The sequence below is a fragment of the Seriola aureovittata genome, chromosome 13 (assembly GCF_021018895.1).
Source record: "Seriola aureovittata isolate HTS-2021-v1 ecotype China chromosome 13, ASM2101889v1, whole genome shotgun sequence".
Lineage (NCBI taxonomy): Eukaryota > Metazoa > Chordata > Actinopteri > Carangiformes > Carangidae > Seriola > Seriola aureovittata.
The window spans coordinates 14,577,594-14,600,290 of NC_079376.1; the positions used below are offsets into that span (position 1 = coordinate 14,577,594).

General features: G+C 39.4%; 2 long non-coding RNA genes across 2 annotated transcripts in view; both read right to left on the bottom strand.

Annotated features, from left to right (window-relative positions):
- LOC130179674 (uncharacterized) overlaps window positions 1–22,697 on the bottom strand; it is a 69,216-nt gene that overhangs the window by 12,750 nt on the left and 33,769 nt on the right. The window lies entirely within an intron of this gene.
- Window positions 1,577–2,708, bottom strand: LOC130179673 (uncharacterized). The gene is made up of 3 exons (XR_008829309.1): window positions 2,580–2,708; window positions 1,875–1,944; window positions 1,577–1,779 (listed from the first exon to the last, which is right to left on the bottom strand). It is a non-coding gene; the product is annotated as an uncharacterized LOC130179673 (long non-coding RNA).

The following is a 22,697-nucleotide window of genomic DNA, read 5'->3' on the forward strand; positions in this document are numbered from 1 at the left end:
TTAGCGTAGGTGTCCGGGCTTGTTTATTAGTGCTGTGAAAGTTATTATTGAGAGTCATGCCTTATAACGGCCGTTTTAACGTTTATATCATGTTTACAGATACAGTGCCTGTAGGGAATATCTAGATAAGCGCAGAGTTAAGGGGATATGTCCAAGGGGATAGTCTATAATACACATTTTTTGCATCTTGCACATATAATGAGCTATTTGCAGCATTTACAAGCTATTGACAACCCAGTTTACACATAATTGAGAGCATCTGTTATCATTCTTGCACTGTTTGCAGCTGTTGCCATAACTACACATTTGAGGAGATGTTGGTGTAACCTCTGTTTCCTCTGTTCAGGCCATCTATACAGCTTCCTGCAACAGGGGATGTTGCATGCCAGACTGACCCACTGTAGGCACACAGTTATCCTTGAAGATCTTCAGCCTCACATCAGAAGTACAGGTCTGTAGCCATCTGAAGTGCATCTACTTTTGATAAACCTAACAGTCATTTATCAGTCTTGGAATAATGTGCAGGTAAATGAAGCTGTGGTTACTTAGAACTTGTGAGAGTGTGTAGGCTAAGGTTTCTGTCATCATCTGTCACCTGGCTGCCATGTACTACAATGAAAATGCTGACCGACCACAAGCCCAAACAAAAGAAGGTGAACCACTGTTCAAGGTCCAATTTCCAAAAGCCATGAAGGGAGAATGCAGAGCTACACCAGTTAAGACTGAGACGACATTCTATAAGTGTTATATTATTTTATTTTTCAACCAAAAAATGTTTTGTACACATTGTATTAAATATTGCACATATAATGTTATGACAGTTCCATCAATAACAAAATACAGTAAAGAAAATGTCAGGAGGTATTTAGAAACAGACTCAGTCATTGTTTTGTAAAAAAAAAAAAAAAAAAATGTGAAAAATGTAAAAAAAAATCTTTTGTGTTTTATCAAACAGGGAATGTGGTGGACCTCATATTTGAAAAAGTCTTTGTGACCTGGGACCATACACAGAAGCTGCTTTGGCCATCCCCATCCCAGAGGACCTCACTGCACAGTTCGAGCGTCCTGAGAAGGAGGAGGTCATATCCAGCTCTGTGTCCCGGTTCTATCATGGGCCAGTCTAAAACCCACATACCGGCCTGTGGCGTCAGGAAACACGGCATGGGTGCGTAGGACCACGCAGGCTGGAATGACGACCCAGATTCTGCAACCAAGGAAGCACCAGCTCACAAAGCTCCTATAGGCTAGATACCTGTACTGACTAAAACAACTGGACAGGGCATTTAGTCTTGCAAACATATATCTATGTTGTGTCTCACAATTTTTTATATGGATCCAGTGAATCCTACAGTTTTTTCATCATCACTGATTATAACTGCCTCATTTGATGTAAATAAATGCTTGATTGTTACTAAAGAAATGACTCCTCTGAATTCATATATTATATGCACACTATCTGCTGATAGAAGAACTTTACAAATCAAAGAGCAGCTAAACTAATTTATTTGAGGGTGCGTTACTCTATTTGTGGTGTGTTATTACCATTGTAAAATTATGTGCACTGAAGTAAAACAAGACTGTCTAACATCTTTTATTTAGATTGAAACTATGTTTTAACAAAGAAGCAAAACGTACTGGTGTATTCCTCTCAACCGTAAAGGACCATAGTCAGTGCGGTACATGTTGCAGGCAGAACACATTGAGGCAGAGCGGCTCCAACCCAGGACGGTCTACCATACATGGTAAATCTTCCACGATCTCCCATAGCCATCTGATAACCTACAGTGAATTGCAAATGGTAAATTCTATGGTTGATTATAAATGTAATGTAATCAAAACAAATTAGTGATTAGTTTGTCCAGTGAGAATGCTACCTGCGGTATCTCCTAGCAGCAGATGTTCTCAGCTTCTGTGGGCATGGTTGCACAGTTTCCACAGGAGCACCTGTCCAAAATATAGAGAAAAATGGTAACATTCACCAAAATATAAAGCTTGTGAAATTCAAACACTGACAGACAGTGGAGCTAAGGTGGGTAAGAAGTAAGCTTGGCTACATATCAAGTGCATATAACAGAGGTAATTTATAACATGTCACTTATTGCATATAATGTGGAGCTTGACAACAGTGTAGTGTAGAAAACTGCACAGTTCAGTCTTTGACTAAAGATTACTGTTGCTGTCAGACATGTTTATGCTGATTTACAGCTTTCATTGTAATACACAAAATAAATTTACTTCATAAAGGAAGATGTCATGATGAGCATCTCTGCTCAAAACATGGAGAAAAATTATTTACTTTGTCAGCATCTATTAAAATATCTGACTAGTACTGACATTGAACACCTGTAGCAGTCTACATACAACAAACATTTTCAGACTGTAAAAGTATATCTAAGGAGGCATGACAGATAACTACATTACACTATTCACAATAGTGCTTATTTACCAAAAGAGCTCCCAGTAATGACGAGACAGTAACAGTTAGCATTAGCTACCTAGCTACATGTTAGTAACTGTGTGCCAGCTCTCATCAACAAACTCAAAATGTAATGTCAAAATACACAAAATTGGTTACCAACCATTCAGAAACGTCCTGCTGCAGTTGTAGAGTTTGAACTTCTTCAGCAGCTTCTCCCTCTGGCTCAGATTCTGGATAAAAGTTGTGTGGTTGAACCAAATCGCTACCGACGCCAGGTTGCCGGTCACGGTCACCGTAAACATTAGAGCACGGTGCCAGCAGCCCGAACGGCAGCCCCTTCCGGAGAGGGGCGTGGTCAGGCACAGCTCATTGCATTTAAAGCTACAGACACAGAAACAGCCTGTTCTGAACAGGGCTCAAAAAGAGGGGTTTACAGGCATGCTGAAATATAGGATCGGAGTGGATTTTTTAGCAAAAAGCTTCAAATACATGCTTTGGGGACCTCTGAGACTTATTCAAACTTGTTGAAAAGGAGCATAATATGTCCCCTTTAATTCCTGTGTCAATAAAGTAAAATGTATACCTGCAGCGATGGTATGGTCCAGATTAGGTCTGGATGGAAGGGCCTATATAAAGCAGTTGCTTTTGTCTTCGAGGGGGGATTGACACATCAGTGTAGCTGTGTACACATGATGTTTGTTTAAGTTGAGTTACTATGAGTTAACTTTAATTAGTTAGGCCTAGATTAATTATTTTGAGTTTTTTTGTTGAGTGTGAACATGGACTGCACTGTAAATAAATCACTTTGGTATGCTTGGACAAAATTCTCCGTGTCTGCCTCCTACTAAACGGCCACTCAGGTCGGCCTACATCACACCCTACCACAGTTGACAGCAAACGATTAGAGGCACACTGGCTTTTTTTTTTTTTTTTTTTTTTTTTTTTTTTTTTTTTTTTTTTAAAAGGCCTGCACACTTGTGTGTGTGCTGTTTCTGACACAGCTGCAGATGAGCTGTTCATTCCCTTTATGTCACTACATAGACATAAAGGGGGTTAGTAGAGAACAATTGCAGCTCATTGTCTCAATGGACCAATGCTGGATCTCTCATTGGATCTCATCCTACAAATATGCCACATTAATGTCATATATCAGAATAGTGTGGAATATATGGACAAATATATGAACAAAACAACACAACTGAGTTTCCCTGACATTCTTTCAGTACTGCTGCAAAAAGCAAAAAAGGAAAGTCTTACAGGATCTTACAGAACTCACAGGTAGATTTCTGCTATTAAAGAAAAAATACAATCACATAGACAATAGCTCTGGGGAAAGCAGCTATGGTAGGTTGCCCCTTACAATAAAGCTTACTGTACTTTCTCCCAGAAGGGATCAAAGAAATAAAGCCAGTTAAAAAGCTAATAAACTTCAAAAGGAATTCTTTATGTAAACAACATGGGCCTCCAGTCGTGCTCGTTGGAGAGGACATGTTTTTAAATTAGTTACAGATTTGCTGTAGATCAATTCCCTTCAAAGGCCAAAACACACACTGCATAGCATAATGGTTTGTTAGTCTTTAGTGTTGCAAACTCACACGAACATGATCACATACACGTAACCACACAAGTATGGATGAAATATGGATAACAGGACACGATGACGGATCTAGAATGTAAACTCCACATGTTTGACTGGCATTATCAAACCACACTCATCATCATGATTTGGGGGAGTATGCACCCCTCATCTTGTGGTGATGTGCACAACCGATTAGACGCGTGTTAGCCCAAAGCTTTCACTCGCCGTTTGTTGGGCCAAAGCTTGATGTAGAGTGAGAATTTTAAACTATGCAAATCCCTTTTAAAACCCTGATCTGTCAGTGGAGTAGAAATCACATTTAGATGTCTATGTTAATGTTATTCATTGATAGTGTTTTATGGAATTATTAGATTCCAAATTCCTCCTGGAGGAAGTGTCACATCTTTGTTAAACTTTCCTAATTGGCAAAAGTAATGCTTTAAATGAATAGTTTGACATTTTGGGAAATACGCTAATTTAGCATCTCGCCAAGAGTTAGATGAGAAGATTCACATCACTGTCGAGTTTAGAAATCCATTTGCAGCCAACAAGCTTAGCTTAGTATAAAGACTGGAAACAGGGGGGAAAGAGTTAGCCTGAACCTCTTAGCCTCTGAACTATGGTAACAAAATCCGCCTACCAGACCATGAACATGACCAAACTATGACAACAAGCATCCCTGCCACACTGAGGAAGACCACTCCATGGGAATAATGGTCTTCCTTAATCTTTACCCTCTTGTCTTTGCTGTGTCCTGATTTGAACTTGGCTGCAGGCTTGTGGGAGAGAATGACACACCTAATACATTTTGAGGCGCTGCTCCTATTCTTTTCAACCCGTTTCCATTGCTTATCTGTCGGTCAGCTAGATATCAGCCCTCTCTCTCTCTCTCTAGACTCTATACCCACATTTCTTAGGGCCATAAAACTGTCAGCCAGGATTTACTCAAGATGGGAGTAGAGAAAAGTCATGAAATAATTTCCTGCACATGTAAGTGGACAAAGAGTGAAGAAAGCAAGCAAGAGGGAGGCATGAGTGTGAAGAAAAATGCTTGAGAGTAAATAATGTGTATAGTACCATGTGGCAAGAGACTCTTGACGGTCGAGCTCACTGCAGGAGATGATGATCACACAATGAAATTCAGCTACAAGGAGAATGAGGATTTTTAGAAAAGAACATGATGAAAGAGATAATGGCTTGTTATTGCTCCTGCCACTAGCACACATACAGTATCTGCGTATCTTGCATTACTTAAAGCAATGGTGCATGGAGACAGAGCCATTCTCAGAATTTTATTTTTACACCACATTAACTTTGGATTTTCTTTTCATTTAAACATCGTAAAACATTCAGTTATGTCTCTTAAAAATTCTCATAAGGGTTTATTTAATCCTAAACCAGACCAAGATGGAAAAAAAAAGAAGACAAGAATCAGCACAATAAATGATAAAGACCAACAGGTAAATTATCTTGAATGTGTGCGAGTGAACAGGATTTGAGGCATTAACGTGTGTGTGTTTGTTACTGGGCATCAAAAGTCTCTAAAATGCTTAGATGTAAATTATGTGTGGCAAGTCCCTCTTGATGGCCATAATAGTGCGAGACAATGATGATGTTTTGATAAAGACAAGATGGAGATTTGTGGGACGGGGAGGCCCGGAGGCTCTGATGCATTGTCGCCCATTTCCAGCAGAAAACACTCAAAGATCACACACTCTGTCGAGTTATTCATAAACCTCCCTCTTGCTAGAACAGACACAAGTAGTGGGACAAGGTGTGACGGACTGAATGAGGCCAAGGATGTGGATATTGATGGCTCTATTAGGACACTATAAGGCATCATCTGCTCACTTGTGTGTGTAATACTGACAGCCAGAATAATAATGGCTGTCTCACATCAGTGGAGGAACTGTTGGACCTTCACAACCCAGAATGCATTACACTTGTTTACCTTGCATATTTTCGTAAAAAAAAAAAAAAAAAAAAAAAAAAAAAAAAAAATGGTGGGTCAGTGGAGCTTCGGGGGATAATTATCATTAAACCTAAACCTGCTCAGAAGGAGGTGATGTGCACTGCCTTTGACATGACGGATGCTAATGATTCCACACGTCTAATTTTGTGGTGGAAGCTATCCTGACGCATGGCACTGTGAAGGACTTCATATGACTGGATGACAAGGAGGAGGGGGTTACAATCAGGGTAACTGCCCCCTGTCTAACTACATAACCCGTGGTCATGAGAAATTTGCATTGCAAAATACAAATAGCTGGTTACAAATAAGCAAATTTATCATACAGTGAGAGCATATTTGTTTCAAAATATGATAACTCATTTAAAGTGAATGAGGTGTACCAATGAGGGTCAGTCAAAATTTCACAGGTTTGATTTGAAAACTACGATGAAAATTTTTGTAACATTAGTGCGTTGGATGTTATGAGTGATAAAAACAAAATCTAAGAAAACCCTCATATATATATCTTCTCTATAATCCTGTCTTCCTGAAGGCTGCTACATTAGAATGCATTAGTTTAAGCTAGGTAACTAATAACCTGTCAACTGAGCATAATGCTTAATGTAGACTTGTTTCAGCTTACAGTTTGTCATCGTCACATTTGTCATTTTGTAGCTGTTTTGTCACTTCTTGCTATTATCTGTATGTCCCTCCTATCCACTGCTGTAAAAGAAAACTTGCTCAGGCAACTTTGTAGGTTTCAGTTCAATACATTATTGAATGCTGTATTTGTATCTGGCTGATAATGTTACTACTACTGCTCTGCTCTCTAGCTGGTCTCGCATATCAACCCACCCTCTCCACTTCACCTGCAGTTAGTGAATTAAATAACCTTTTTAAAAAAAAAAATCCCACCTAGTTCTCCGGAGCTTGAAATGGGACAAACAGACACACCTTTATGCTCCTGATGTACTATGTGTTACAGCGCATTGTCAGCTTATCATAGGGATAGGTAGGAATAGGCAGATTTAAGAAGATCAATCACTGAGGCAGTACACTCTTGCATGAAAGGAATTATGAAAGTCTGTAATTGTTATTCATGAAAAATACAACCTGACAAAGTAGGAATTTCCTATCTACAATGGGCTCGCCAGGAGGTGGAGTGAAAGAACATGCTCAGCTTTATTGACAGCTCAGGGGAACATGATTCTCTTCAATGAATATCATTTGGCATATCCCCATCCCACGCCTTCAATAATTTACAGTATTGATTTGAAACAAAAGCATACACTGTGAAGTGGATAGGAGTACAGTTCTTTCATTTAATGCTTTAGTGATCTGTGGCCGCTGATTTGGTACACAACAACCAACAACAAAGAAACATACATCTGAATTTGGCCTGTAGGGAGCAGCGACAAGCATCTGACAAGGTGAAATACAGACTAAAAGAAAAAAGATGATATTCAGCACCGATACCTCACACGTGACATCCTGATACCACCAAGCAGCATGATGAAATGCATTATGGGCCAAATAAAACACAATATAAAAAGAAATCACTTAATCCACTTTTTTTTTTTAAATCCTTCAAGTTATTAATGATATTGCCCCTCGTCTTTGACATTTCCAATCAATTACAGATTGTATCCAGGTGATTTAATTCGATTTCGTGTTGCAGTGGAGCGATTTTGGGATGCACGGCATTAATCAAAGAATTATGCGGAGTGAAACACAGGGGAGGCCTGTTGTCACTGTTACAGCCAAATCAATCAGACTCTGCTGAGCCCCCCTCTGAACACACAGGCCATTTTTATTCTCCTGATATGTAGGTATCTCTATGATGCACAAGCAACAAAAGGCTTTTTAAACACTGGGGATATATTAAAAAACAGCATTAAAATGCTACATTTAAATTCAAACTGGACAAGACACTTTCAGAGGTAAAATTAATGCATAGGGTTTTGTATGACATCATTCTATACCTGACATTTATACACTTTTTTGTGAATACCTCATTCTTAACCAAGAGGACTTCTTGTATCATGTACTGTATGAGTTATAAAGTGAGCTGCTTCCTCCATCCCCCTTGGCACTTCAGAATAAAAGGCTTATAGCATTTTCTTTCTTATTATTGGGAATATCAAACATGTTATATCCTTTTCCACAAGCCCACCAGTGAATTAAACCCATCGCTCTCATCTTGATGGCTCTCATTCTTCTTTTTCCAGAGAGATTGATGCTGCTGCACACCAGGTGAAAGTCATATTCTACCACTCACTCGGTGTGTGTGGGTCTGTATGCAGGAGGCAGGTGCATGTTTAGTCAAAATACATTATAGTATTTCCCAAGTCCGACCGCCATGTGTTCAAAGTTGCATCAGTGTTTAGCCAATAAAACTTGCTCATAGTTCATGTCTGCTTTTCCAAGAAGCTTATTTAACCACGGATCAATTAGCACAGTTCTCCCAGACTGTTTTCACTGTACAGGTTATCTGATCTTACTGCTAATATAACCTAACACATTTAAACAAAGCAAAACAAAAAGATCACCAATGGGCAATTTCTTTCAGACACTGCACATGATTATTTTATAGAAATGCCACAGACCTTCACTTGACTACCACACAGTAGTATCATATGGTGCAAATCAGTGGAAGCAGAACATCTCTGTGCTGTCTGAATCTGCTTCACACCAAATCATGTGGAAAGCCTTTTCTTTCTTCTGATCCAACTGCAATCCCCCTGAGATCTGACTCAATTCACACCTCTGAATGACACATACTTCACCCATACTGGGATGAGGAATATAAATGATTAAATCCAAGTACTGTCTATCCTCTCCTCTTCATGAAACACTGCACTTGGTTCATGAGAAAAACCCTCATGACAATAAGATTCAGTGTCACTAAATGATCCTTGAATAAGTAAGCGATAATATCCTGACAAACAGTCAGCTAATAACCCAAACTGATCCTTTTTTAATTTGACTGAATCGTATGGAGTCCCTCTTATCAACAGTGTCATATGTTCTGTGCAATGTCTCTCCAACAACAGGCTCCCAGCAGGGGAGCAGAGGATTAGAAAAGGATTCCTCTGACATCTCTGGAAAGCACACTACACAGCCAGCTGTCTCCAGTCTACTGGCAGAGGCTGCACCTCATTCAGACCCAAAGCAGGCCTCTGACTAAGGCACAGGCTGGCCGCCAGACCAGCTGCCCAGTAATTAGCCTATTAAAATGGAGATCCAGGTACAAGCAGAACGGTAATATGAAGATCAACTAAGTTCATATCTTAAGCCCTTGGCAATGTCATAATGGATTTGTGAGGCAGGTTTTTCTTCTTTTCACCTGGAGACTGCAGTCACGTTGTCCAATCAGATCATTGTTCAGCTAGTAGTAGTATTACACAGCAATGTGGTCTGAGGCAATACACTAACATTTGGCAAAACAATTTCAATAGAAGTTTCAGATGTCAGTGTTAAAGAAATGCATTTCACAGATTGTTGCATGCTTGGATAGGGTGCAACTTACAATTTGCATTAGCAATTAATCTGTACATATATTTTCATGTTTTCTTTAATTAATGATTAATCATTTGGTCCACAGAAATACAAACTAGAGAAAAATAGTACAAAATAGTGAAAAATGCCCAGCTCAGAGTCCAATGTAACCTCTCCAAAGCACTTGCTTTGCTTTTGCTTGATAAATCACAGTAAACTATGAATCAATTATCAAGTCTATAAATCAATTAGTTGATAAATTGTTTGAGCACTTTTCTTTTGCAATATACCATGTAAAACAGTTTTACATTGAAAATATGAGTAAAAAAAAAAAAAAAGTGATCAGCCACCAGCATGACATCATTAACTCCAGCAGGAGAGATCATCCCTCTCCTTGAGGAATTGCTGCCCGTCTGCACATCAGTTACAGAGGAGACATCAGTCTCTGGTATAACAATGTTGAATCACTGGCTGTACCAACTGCCTGGAACGGCAAAATTAAGCTCCTAAATTTCCCTAACAGTGTCTGATGAGTGATGGATCTCTCTGGCTCCTGGGCACTCTAATCCTTTACCGAGGACATGTTGATTGTCTTTAGATGGTTCTCTGTCTGACACAAACTGATGGGCAAATCTGTGTACATGTAAAGACCGCATATAGGGAGAGACAGAATGAGGCCATTGAAATCTTTGAAACTGAAATATTTGTCACAAAATGAATTTCTTTGGTCAGAGGAACATATGTGGCGTCTGTGATCTGAATAAATGGAATCACTAAAGGCTGCAGCTGTTACATGTTAAATGTTACACATTTGTCAGGAAACTAAGGCAGGTAGCGCTCATTAATGAAGAGTGCATTAGACTGAATTGGAAAGCGCAGAAGAACACAACAGACATTAAGTATTGATTCACACAGACATGCATACTAAAAAGTGCTGAGGAAATGCACATGTCTCTCTGATTGGACTGGGAAAGAAACAAACCAACCCATCATCAAAAATGATTCAACTTTCCTAAAATGGCAGCACAGAGCTAGAATACAGATGAGCGCCACACAAAACCGTGGTGATAGGTGTGGAACTAAATGATTAGAGACAAAATTGTTCAGGTTAATTTTCTTCAGCCCTCATCTCCCCATGCTGAAACACTGGAGTTGAAAAACTAATGATGAACATTTAACACATGACCTGCACAGACATCTCAGCTATTCTGTTTGACTTCAGAGCACTGGATGAAAAAGTTACACTCTAGATCACCTTAATCAATACTCCCATTAAGCCCTAATCAATTAACCATTAACAAGCTGTTTCTCAGCAAATCGCCGGCCAAAGATTATCTGGTTATGCAGAGCAAAGAGCACACACTGTGAAACCATGAAGTCAATTTTATGAGATCCAAAGCCACGTTTTAAAAAGAGCATTACAGTAGGGCCTATTCAATTTGATTGTTAAAGGTCATCACATCAATTTTCTCTCCCCCACAAACACGTCAATCTTAACATAAATATTTAATGACCCTGAGAAGAGGTCTGGAACAGGCTGACAGTATAGATATCATCTTATTGCCGCTATCAAAGTGATGTTCTTAAGAAGTATGTACAAAGACTTTTTCCAGTGCAGTCAAGTGGAGACATGCAGAACATCGACTATATGAATTCTTCGTACAGACAAGTTTAATTAAGAAGCTCTCTGACAGTACTTCTCACTGGCATTAACAGTTTAGGAGAGCTGGAAGACAGAAAGTAGACAACAGGGATTAAAATCACAACTTTATCCAGTTATTTTGACATTCAGAACCAATTTAAGAAGTTTTACTTATATCCTGTCATGTTCCACAGAAACAAGCTATTATTTCACTCTGCTAAAGCTCTATGGTAATGGCCAGTACAAAAAAAGGAGGGGGGGGGTATTTCTCAATTTCTCATTTGGCTGAAGGGAGGGTGACTAATTTTCCTCATTATAAATTTTGATTTTAACTTTATATATTAAAAAAAAAAAACCAACTATATTAAAAAAAAAAAAAAAAAAATAGAAAGCCTTGCAGTCATTGCATTTAAAATACAATGAAATAAAGGGTGCTACTCCATTGGTGCATGTAAACACATTGCACACAACAGAACACATGCACACAATACATCACACAATTGAAAAAACAAAAACTACTTTCACTTTCAGTTCCATTAAGATATTGAGTCTTAAATTAGGGAGTATGATTGAACAAGCTGTGCCAATTTAACACTAGGTTTTTATGCACATTTTCAATTTCAGCATAGAAACAAACCAAGCCAAGAAAACAAAAAGCACAAAGTGCAATGTAACCAGACTCAACAAATACATGACGACGTACATGAAGCATGTGACTTAAACACCCACTGAAGCTTCTGCTCTACTGAAGAGATGAAAAATAGCAAAGACATAAACAACAGATCTGTGTGAGGCCAAGGTGCTCTCTTAATTAGTCAGCTTGTTGCACTTTCATCTGCCGCCACCAGCTGTTTCTCAGTGGAAAAACTCCTAATATTCGCATAAGAGTAGTGAGGGAATCGTGCCTTCATTTGCATTTCCTTTTACAGATTTTCCTCAAACTTAGTTAAAATTTTACACTATTGGATGGAAACCCAGCTATTGTTATAATATCTTTACATGATGTGGGGAAGGTGTCACAGTTTTTGTCTAAGTCAAGCGGAGGGTTTAAAGATAACATTAACCATGGGGAGGGTGTAATGGTTGAGCCTCCCTCACCAGCACACCGTGTCAAAGTGGTGTCAAAGCAGGATCGAGTAACACTCTCTCTGTATGGCATTTAAATAGGCACACTGCCATACATTCAGACTGCACCTCTAATCTCCATACAGAAGACAAGCACACAAAGTGAACAGAGAGATGGTTTTATCCATGGATGCACTCTTCCACTGTCTGGGCTCCAGAGGTGTGGGTGCAGAGATAAACAAGGTGGAGGGGGGGATTAAAATGTCCCAAACATTCAGGGTGTTTAATTGAAACCTCCCCTGGGACACTGCAGAGGGGACGCAGGGGGCGGGAAGGCTGTCTGGGGTGCGACCGCTGGAGACCCTCGTAGGTGAATCCATTCCCTCATCACCTCTCAATAGGAGATGATAAATAGCGTGACATCAGTATCCCGCAGGGGACGGGTGTGCCACTGTCCGCTAGAAAACTGAGCACTATGTGGCCTTTATGTCAGAGATGGAGCATGGGGGGGGGGGGGGGGGGGGGTGCTACTGTGATCAATAATTAATCAAAAAATTAAGTTGTTTTTTTTTCTTTTTGTTGACAAGCTAGTTGGAGCATCTGTGTGATGGAGGAGCTCACTTCTGGAAATGTGCCACACTGTTAGCCAATTCCCAACCCATTTTATAAAGTGTATGTGTATATATAAAATATAAAGATTTTTCAGTTAGTATAAGAAATCAAAATACTTAACTGTTTTATTCCAACAGGAAATTTTAGAATACTAGCAGTATGGTATAATTCTGTCTGACACTGCAGTTAGACGTGAGACAAAGCAAAATGTGTTTTTCCAAAAATTTAACAGTAGCAGACTTCTGTGTTCTGAGGTTCTTGCCTAATGGGATTGGCTGCAGTCCCACTGCAGCCTTCAAAAAGATAATGCGATGTAGCTGATGGATGGATGTTTTCTGAGGTGTTCCTGGAGCTCTTTCCACTACCATCCAGAATTATCTTTAATTTTCCTCCAATTTCCTTTGAGCACTGACTTGGGTGAGAATAGTGTCCATTAACAGCACACTCGCACTCTTTTCCAGTGAAAGCTTCATACTCAAAACTCTAACTTTATGGAAGTGAAATACAAAATTTCTGGTGTTGACCTTTAATCATTTAATGGTTATGTCTTCAATATTAATATAAGGGATGATACAGTATGCTAACCTCACATTATGAACATTTATAAATATACAATCTATTAGAACTAGCATCACTTCTGACAGTAAATGATAAAAGCAGTACTGTATTAGAGTGAGATGTCCTTAATATTTTGTCAACCTTAATTCATATAAATGAGATGGACAAAACATTAGAAACACCTCTCACTAAAAACCAGCACCACAAACTACAGCCATTAAAATAAAACACCCTATTTCAAACATATCAATAAAAACTGAACATTATAATCCTCATGAAGGAGGATTTATTGCAGGCCTGTTGTATTATACTGCATTAGTTGCATCTAGGTGTACTTAATTGGCTAATGAGTGTAGATTAATTTAATGAATGTCATGGTTACCATTCCCCTGAACTGGAGAATCAGAACGTAAACCTACTGAAAGGTTTAAAACTTAAAGGTATTTATTTCATCACCGGGGTTATATGCAGTTAAGCCTGTAACAACAATCTGTAACGTCAGATGAAGCCAGTTCGTCACTCATACATGTCTGTCGAATGAAACAAAGTATACAATGGCCATATAACTTCAGATGACATATTATGCAACGTTAACAGCAGTGTTGCATAAATTACTTGTTCTGTCTGTTAAGATTCTTAATATATCTTGCTTGGGTGGGGAGAAGACGTAAACAAAACAGTGCTGTGTTCCTTTCTCTGTGTCTGGACTTTAGCAAAGCTCTCCAGAATGCTTTAGCTTCAAGTGACCATCCATAGCCGTCGTACTGCTGTGATCTGCCATTTACAATTCAAAGAGCTTGGGTCTCTTTAGCTGATCCTGTGCAGGTTTTCTAGGTGCAGTTTTGTTTTCCCAGACAATCCATTCTTTGACTGGGTGCAGCCACCTTAGCTACACACCATTGTTGTAATTGATTACATCAGCCTCAGCCCTAACCAACTGCCATTTAATGCTTTTATGCCATTTTTATCAAGGACTGCTCATCCAAAAAACTTCAGCCGATAGCCTATTGAACTTCTTGGGTCCTTAAAAATACTGATGGAAAGTTTGAAGTCGATCAGATGAGCGGTTGTCAAGACATTTGAAGGACAGACAGGCAGAGACCCCTCCAGTTATTAGTAAGATAAGGTTCATGTTATTGTCCCATGCAGAAGGTGGACAAAACAATAGGAACACCTTAAAATATAATGCAAACTAATACAATAGTCATGCAATAAGTTTTACCTTTGTTAAAACTGTTTTTGTTGACTGTGTCTAAGCGGCGTTTATGGTCATTTTTCAGCCCTTAATTTGCGCTGTTTTTTATTGGATTGCATCATTTTGTTAAATGTTTCTGACCATGAAAATTTTTCCAAGTACTACATGTAACTTTGGATTTAACTTACGAGGGTAAAAAGAAATAGTACGTTTTAAATCCCATCACTGAGACCACTATAGTGTCTGATCTTTCCTGCTTTCCCATCCCTCCTATAATAGAGCACTGAACCATGTGACTGACACTGCTGAGTGATGGCTTTTGTCAAATCAATGAGATGTGAACAAGTGCTGTGATAATGTTGTTAGCGGCATCATTTTCTCTTGTTCTTGGTTGAGCTGGTGATTGATAGAGGTGGTGGCCATTTTGTCCAAGGTCAAGAATTGAGAGCGTTAGAAATAAACTTGCGGCGCAGTATGTGTCCTTGAAAGAGCACCACAAGATAACGGCAAACAAGACCATCCAGCAGTTAAAATTTCTCACACATCAGTTTGAATTGGATCTTTGAAACCAACTGATTTCATGACAATTTTTCATGTAAAAAAATATGTATAGGATTAGTCAATATATCTATATATCAGCCAATGTACACAATCCAACAGTGCATATTATGGCTTCTGGTAAATCTTTTGGGAGATTTTTGTCCCATGGAAGTCTGAAAATTACTTTTAAACAAAAGCTTCAAAATTGACTTGAGCTTTAAACACACATGCGCGCACACACACACACACACACACACACACACACACACACACACACACACACACACACACACACACACTAGCCCAGCAATTCTTATTGTTATTTTCCACATGGCTCTGGGTGGTGTGATTATGTGGGTGCTAAACTCCTGTCAGTCTTACTTCACACTAAACTCACTAGTGTATACTGTTGTTTAGATTTTTACTTAGCTAAACTGCGAATATTAATTAGCTGAGAAAATACAATTTTTTGTTAAACAGATTAGAGATGCTTACTTGATTCTCAATTAGCTGCTTAAATAAAGCTGTATGCGCTTGTTTGTGTGAAGCCCAGTTTGTTCCAAAGCTAATACCCAGTATGCAAATGTTGTTGAATACAGCAGCACAGGATAATTCAACAAGAGAGACAGAAAACAAATCAGTCTGGGTTTAGTTCCTTTGATCAACAGAGAAGCAAAGCATGGCGGTCATTTTCAAAGAGAAAGTTTGACAAATCGTTACTGTAGCATCAAGAAATCACTTGTTTTCCATGGGGAAATCTTTGGCTAAGCTACTGTATTATAACAATGAATTTCAAGGACTTCTAGTGAGGTGTAATGGGCAATATGCTGTTACTAAGTTATGCAAAAATTCCTCCCATTTTCCTAATCTTTCTTTAAATTCAGACTACATTGTTTTGTTACTTCTGCAATTGACAGCATCTCTTCAGTAACAAACAGCGCTGAGACAATCATTTTTAATCCGACTTTTCTTTTGCTTGAATAATTTGTACGTAAGGAAGAAAGGGTGTTGCTTCTATTATCTGTACAATGAGATACAGCATATTGTAATGATTCATTTAAGATGTAGGGTGGAAAATGACATCTTCACTTCTGCTCTTAACCATCTGGTGGCACTCTTCCAGCTTTTAAAGACCCAGGAGTGCGTTACATGTACAGTCCCATAGCGGGACCAAAAGCTGCTGCGCCCACTGAACAAAGGCTTTTGTGATGAGATCACATTCAGTTTATCCTTACAGTAACAGTCTCACAAGCAGATAAAGCACCTACGGACAGTTGCCGTTTAATCTGCTCATCTTTCTTAGTTATCTGTATGTGATTCTGTAATACATTTAACAAAGTTCAATCGCAACCAAATCCAGAAATGCACGATTTGTGACAGATCATGATTAATGAGATGCATCATCTAATGATTATATCAGTGAGTGAGACCCAGTCTGTAAAGCACACTTCCACATTACAATTCATTAAGCATAACTGCTGAGTGGCTTCATTACTGTCAGATTGAAAAAGATATTACAATCACTCTTAATTCCATTCAAATAATATCTTTCTTAGGGTGGTCATGAGAATAATACTTAATACTGTAATATTTTTTCCTCATATTGTATAAGCTAATTCTCTGGAAGTTCCCAGGTTTTAACAGCTGTGGTCAGAAAATCAGTTCAACCATTTATTTAGTCACCACCAGTGGATTAAATTATACAATATTCGCAGGATGCGAGATTCAACTGAGAACACAATCCACCGCACTACAAAGTAGCCCAATTGATGAGGCAATATTTTGACACTAGAGTTAATGCGGCCCTTATGGCAGCTGTCCTTTGTGTGGCACGGTGATTTAGCAGCAGTAAGTCGCACCATGAGCTAATGTCGTCCACAGAATCCGAATGGCCCTTGTTGTGAAAGGACTTTAGCCGATCCCCTCTTCTCCCAGAGTGGCAGCGACCCCCTCTCTCCACGCCCACTGTTTTGACTGTCAGCAACCCCTCCCCTCTCCTCCCCTGCTCAGCCCTAATGAGCCATCTCCTGGGGCACGGCTTTACCCCCGCTAGGGGTAAAGAGGCCATCATGTTGCTCATCTAAAGACGACACATAGCCATGACTTCCCCCTAATTGTGTGCCTGTGTTGGCTCATTTGTTTTCGTCGTTAAAAATTCACTCCCATATTTCCCCCTCCCCACTGATAGACCGGCTGTAAGCAATTTGGGGGAGCAGATCGTTTCTACTGGCTTGGGAAGGCTTTGAGGCCCTTCTCTCTGATGTATGGAAACACCCACAAACAAAGACACACTTGCAAAAGCACAATAAAAATATTAAACACATAAACACTCCTCATTATGCATACACACAGAGAAACACACCGAAGTACACACACACACACACCCCCCCCCAGTGAAACCCCTTGGGACTGTTTGCGTCTGTGGCAAATTTCAAAGTAGTAAACATCAAACCCAGACTGACTGCGACCTGTAGGAGGGGACCTTTAGCTGGCACATTAAATATTGATGTGGTAAAGTTATGCAGATTGTTTATTGACCGGCTTCACAGAAGAAAATGGGGGAGGGAAACAAAATAAAAAAAATCATGCCTGCCCGCTCAACTCCTGGTGAAATTAGTTTGATTTCTGAATGCAGTTTAAATGTATTTCCTCTTCACGACAGTTGGGATGTAATTTCAAGAACAAACAAGCAATTGAGCAAATGATTAAGAAATATTCTGCCTTGCTTAAGTGCTTCTTTGGAGTAGTGCTCGAGTTTGCACAGAATGGATCCATGACTGTGGACACGATTAGTCTGTAATACCTCAATCACACACAATTACTGCTGATTCAATGTAAACAAGGCCCTCCCCTCTGTCACTTGACTTGGCTGTGACATTTGCCAGGTGGTGTTTGCCTTCACCATGCTTAGGCTATTATTAGTCTAATACCCTAGAAGCATCCTGTTTCTGACTGGAGGCAATTAGGACACAAGTATGCTGCACCTCTGAACATAATCTATAGTTAGCATAAGCCCACAGTTTCCAAAGATCTTGATTTATATTTTGTATTTACATTCAAGCCTCTGAGTTTAATTTTGGCCTGTTATTGCACAGACCCACTAGGTATATTTTAAAGGAACATGTTCAGGTATAATAGTAAAACTAAACATCCAAGACAAACGAATTATTCCCTATGTGGTATTTTCTTGACATTTAAAAAAAAAAAAAAAAAAAAAAAAAAGGATTCATGGATTATCAAAATAGTTGAATAACTTTCAGTGGAGCTCTGAGGTCAGCACACAGAAATGAGGGATTCAGCTAGTCTTAATTTCCCCCTTCAATAAAACCTGCAGTTTTGATTCATTTATTAATGTTTCTTACCATACTGACAAGTTAATGCTCAACACTGTACTGTATAAGTGAGAAATGCTGCATTTTAGCTTCTTTCTTTACTTCATATCAGAAAGTATAGACTATAAATATTTTTGCTATCACTGTATTTATGGATCATTATGTCACTATCTACTCAGTTTTGAAAGGGTTTTAACTGCATCATTAACTTTATTCACACAGGGTGTTTACTTATCTTGGGCAGAGCTATCTTTCTTTTGTCTGATTGTCAGGGCTTTATATCTACTAATGAAGCTGCAATTAATTAACAATTAGTAAATATCAGATTACTCAACATCTATCAAACCATAAGAAAATTGTGAGCAGAGGGAAATGAGAGTTGTGATATAAAAAGAAAGGGTATGTGCATTCTGCTTGGTGTCAGTTTCAACCTTTCATCTGTTTGCTGTATTTTAATATAGTCGAATTCCCAATAACACTGTTTTCATTTAGATGTTTTTCTGCTTCTAGTGTCAGACACCAGAACAAGTAAATGAAATAGTGACTGAAACTCGGCCCCATTAAGACTTCATGTGAACCAGCAGTCATTTCCAAGACATTTCCAAGTTGCTGCTCTACACAGCTAAACTCCTGATTTTATACCTGTTAAAGATGACGGCTGTGCTGTGATTTCGGTTATATTTACTTTTACTTAAATAAAATGATAGTAAGTTACAAGCTTAGAGCATAGAGAGATGTGTCTGTGGAGGGAAAGTCCAACCTCATGGGCAATACTGACAACTCTTCTACAGAAAGTAAAGTTTTGTCCAAAAAGTCACTTGATTTGTTGCCAACTACTTTTTTGAAAGAAAAAAAAAAGTCACAGTGACACAGGTGCTAAGTTGACAACACTGCGCCAAATCATTTTTGAAAAAGCATCGAACAATGAGGACACAAGCAGTGAATGTTCAGGTTACACCATCTGTCAGCCAGCTCAGTCAGACAATCAGTCGGTGACATTCATGTTTATAGGGCTGGTCCCGCTGTTGTGGTCTAAAATCTAGTTGGAGAAAGTTGCTGTTGAAACGGATGTCTGGGCTGCTGTGTCTGCCATTGTGATCTAAATACCCTGACCTGAGTGAGCAGCCGATAATGGATGGATGTACCCAGATAGGTTGAAAGCTTTAATGGGTAAAATGCTAAGATGAATGACCTCATAGTCAGTGCTTTGTTTTCTGATTATGCAAGAATTATATAACTACTTCTGAACGCAGGGGTATTTAAAGAGATGCAGACCACATAATGCTGCATTGTTCAAGTGTGTATTACTTTTTCCTTGTTCATAATAGTGTTCACAAAAACTGTCCACTTAAATTACATTTCGAGCACATGCGCATGACACTCGGAGGCAGCCTGATAATGTCAGCTTCCTGTAAAAGACATCCTACTGTCAAACAGTGCTGAGATGTAAATTAATCTCAGAGTGTTTAATCAAGAGAGCAAGGCTCTTTTGTTTTACAGTCACACTACCTGCTTCAGAGAGCCAGGAGTGAGGAGGAGGGAAGAGGGTTTTCTAGATGTAAAAGGGCAGGGAGAAACATGACATGGTGACTGCAAGATGCATTTCTCTCACAATTTTCTTCAAAAAATAATCTGTCTGTTTCCTTACTGTCTCATTTTCAAGTTATCACATTACACCAAGTAATTTGCAGTCCTTGTGAAATCTCACCTCTACGTTAGGCATGGCAGATGATGTTACAGATCAAATTCAATTTGCAATCAAGATTTACACGGTGCGGGATCACTATGTGATACCTTAATTAATAAAATCTCATAAGAATCACTAACACCCAGGTGAGTCACCTAAATCAGATACTAGGCTGATATTGGCAACTGATATGGTCTCCAGTGCCTGGCACTACCTGGATACTGTTGCCAGCACAGCATTACAAAGTGTTATGGCATGTCCTGACCTTCTGTTCATCCAGCCTGCCCAGCATGGGTGCATTGCTGGGAAAGTGCCCAAGCCAGGCAGCACCATGTGGCTAATCCCTTGATGAAACTATAGTGCCAAAGACACCTACAAAGGTTGGCACAGTGAAGGAGCATTGACAGAGACATAGCCCGGGTACCAAATTCACTATAATGTTCCCGATTCATCCCAGAGTGCTGCAACAATAGATAAATACAGAGATAAAGAGAAAGACAGTGATACAGTGTTTTTGCCTTAGGTGAGACACCTGTTACCGTCTTAACATGACAGGGAAAATAGAGATCACAGAAGATTCTCAGGAGAATGGGCTTGTGCTTTGTGTGTGCATTGCAGAGCTCCCATTGCTGACACAGTTGTTCATAATCCCTTTTTTAAGCTTGTGTTATCTCACATACACACAAAAACAGTGCTCACATGCAGATGCATGTGAGCGTGCATGTATGATAACACACTCAATCCTCCAGCAAGTACACCTACACACAGCACACATCACCACAGATGATCATAAGCATGGGCTAAGGTCCTTTTCACATCTTGTACTGGATGTAAATCAATAGCACAGAACACTCATTTTTCCATCCTATTCCTTTCATTGATACAAGTGTTTCTATGGATGTCAGCTACTGTAAATAACGAAAACAAAATCCTGCTAGACACAGACTCAACACCTTGAGAGGGGGTAAATCAATGCTGGCAACCACGCTAGTGTGAGAAGACATTAAACAGCATGTCAGTGTCAGTTTACCTCCATGTTTAGGTAAGACAATCCATCTGACAACAACATACTGATATCCACAGTTCTCACTGCAAAGTACAACCAGAGAAAATTTAATTAGAGCCTGTTATCACACTTTGTCAATGCATGAATGGCTTTTGTGATGGGCATGTGTGTCCATACCTACAGGGGATCTGCTTTGAAAGAAACACTGGAGGAGAGAGAGCAAGCATTTGTGTACGAGTGCATGTAGGTGGAGGGGATTAGCCTGACAGCCTGATTGGCATGCAGGTAGAGTACTGCCTGCTCTGAATGCAGCAATATTTCACAGCAACCGTCTGACAAGCAGGTGCCACTCAATCATGTGAGCCCCTACAAACCCTTTCCTCAAAGCACAGATGGTGCAGGCCTGAAAAACGATTCCACTGCTGTTATCCTGCCAGAATCCACACAAACGAACACCATGACGAAAATTTTGTTTATTAAAAAAAGTCTGCTCACAGCTTGATAAAACAGTAAGCTGTTCTAGCTGAAGTTGATAATGATATTAAATACAAAAGTAAATGAGTCCACATGAAATTGTGTGTGAGACCATCTTATGAGCATTTCATGCAAACATGACAGCTTACACTGCATTATAGTATGCACCAGCTGATCTCTATGCTGCTGTTGCACTGTGCCTTCAGGGGAGGTTTTCAAGAGGTAGCTTCCACTCCCACCCTGACACCCTTACACTCAATATGGTGACACAGAACGCGTCAAAGTCAGGCTTTGCTATCAAGCTCCAGATAATTGTGTAGCCTCATGGAGAGTCAGCGCATAGGGTTTAAACTTGCCTTCAGCTATATTCACCCCACAGCACTGTCAAAACCAAAATGACAGGAAAAGACTGAAGTAGTTTGCTTCCTTGGGAGAATGATATAAGTTTTTTTTAACAGGTCTCTTGTTGAAAGGGGATTTAAGGGATTTTTGAAACCATGCAGGTGTTTGTTAAATGTACTGTACGACAAAGCAGGAAAAACCCCCTCTGCTGTGACAACGTATTTTTTGGTTGCATAGGTCTGTAAAGCATTTCAGTAATGGGTTAACACACAACCATTTGACAGGGACTTCTGTTCAAGTTTTCAACCCTTTATTTTAAACCGTCACACATTTGATTGGAAAACAGCTTCAGTGACAACTGTATCGAAGGTTTTTATCAACAAACCCAGTTTGCTGACTGACACATCTCCAACCGATCTGACAATCTGAATCCAACAGCCTTTGATGTGCTTTAATTCAGTTTATCATTATCACTCCTTTCTCCTCGGTGCCCAGACCACGATGTGACACCTGAACCTGTGGGTCCCTAAGGTTCACACAAAGCCTAATGACTTAGAAAACTAACTGTACAATTTTGGCCAATAAAGTACAGTGGAGGCAATGATCATTTCTAAACCTGAACAGGATCAGCAAAACTGAGGAAAAGAAATTAAACACAACACACTCCTTCACAATGTAACAATTAGCTCCTCAGCATTTCTGCAACCTGCTGTGTCATAGTATTCACCAAAGAACCAAGTGTAATAGAGGAGACTGTGGGAGCGTTGGTCAAAGTCAATACACTGTGAGCCACCTTT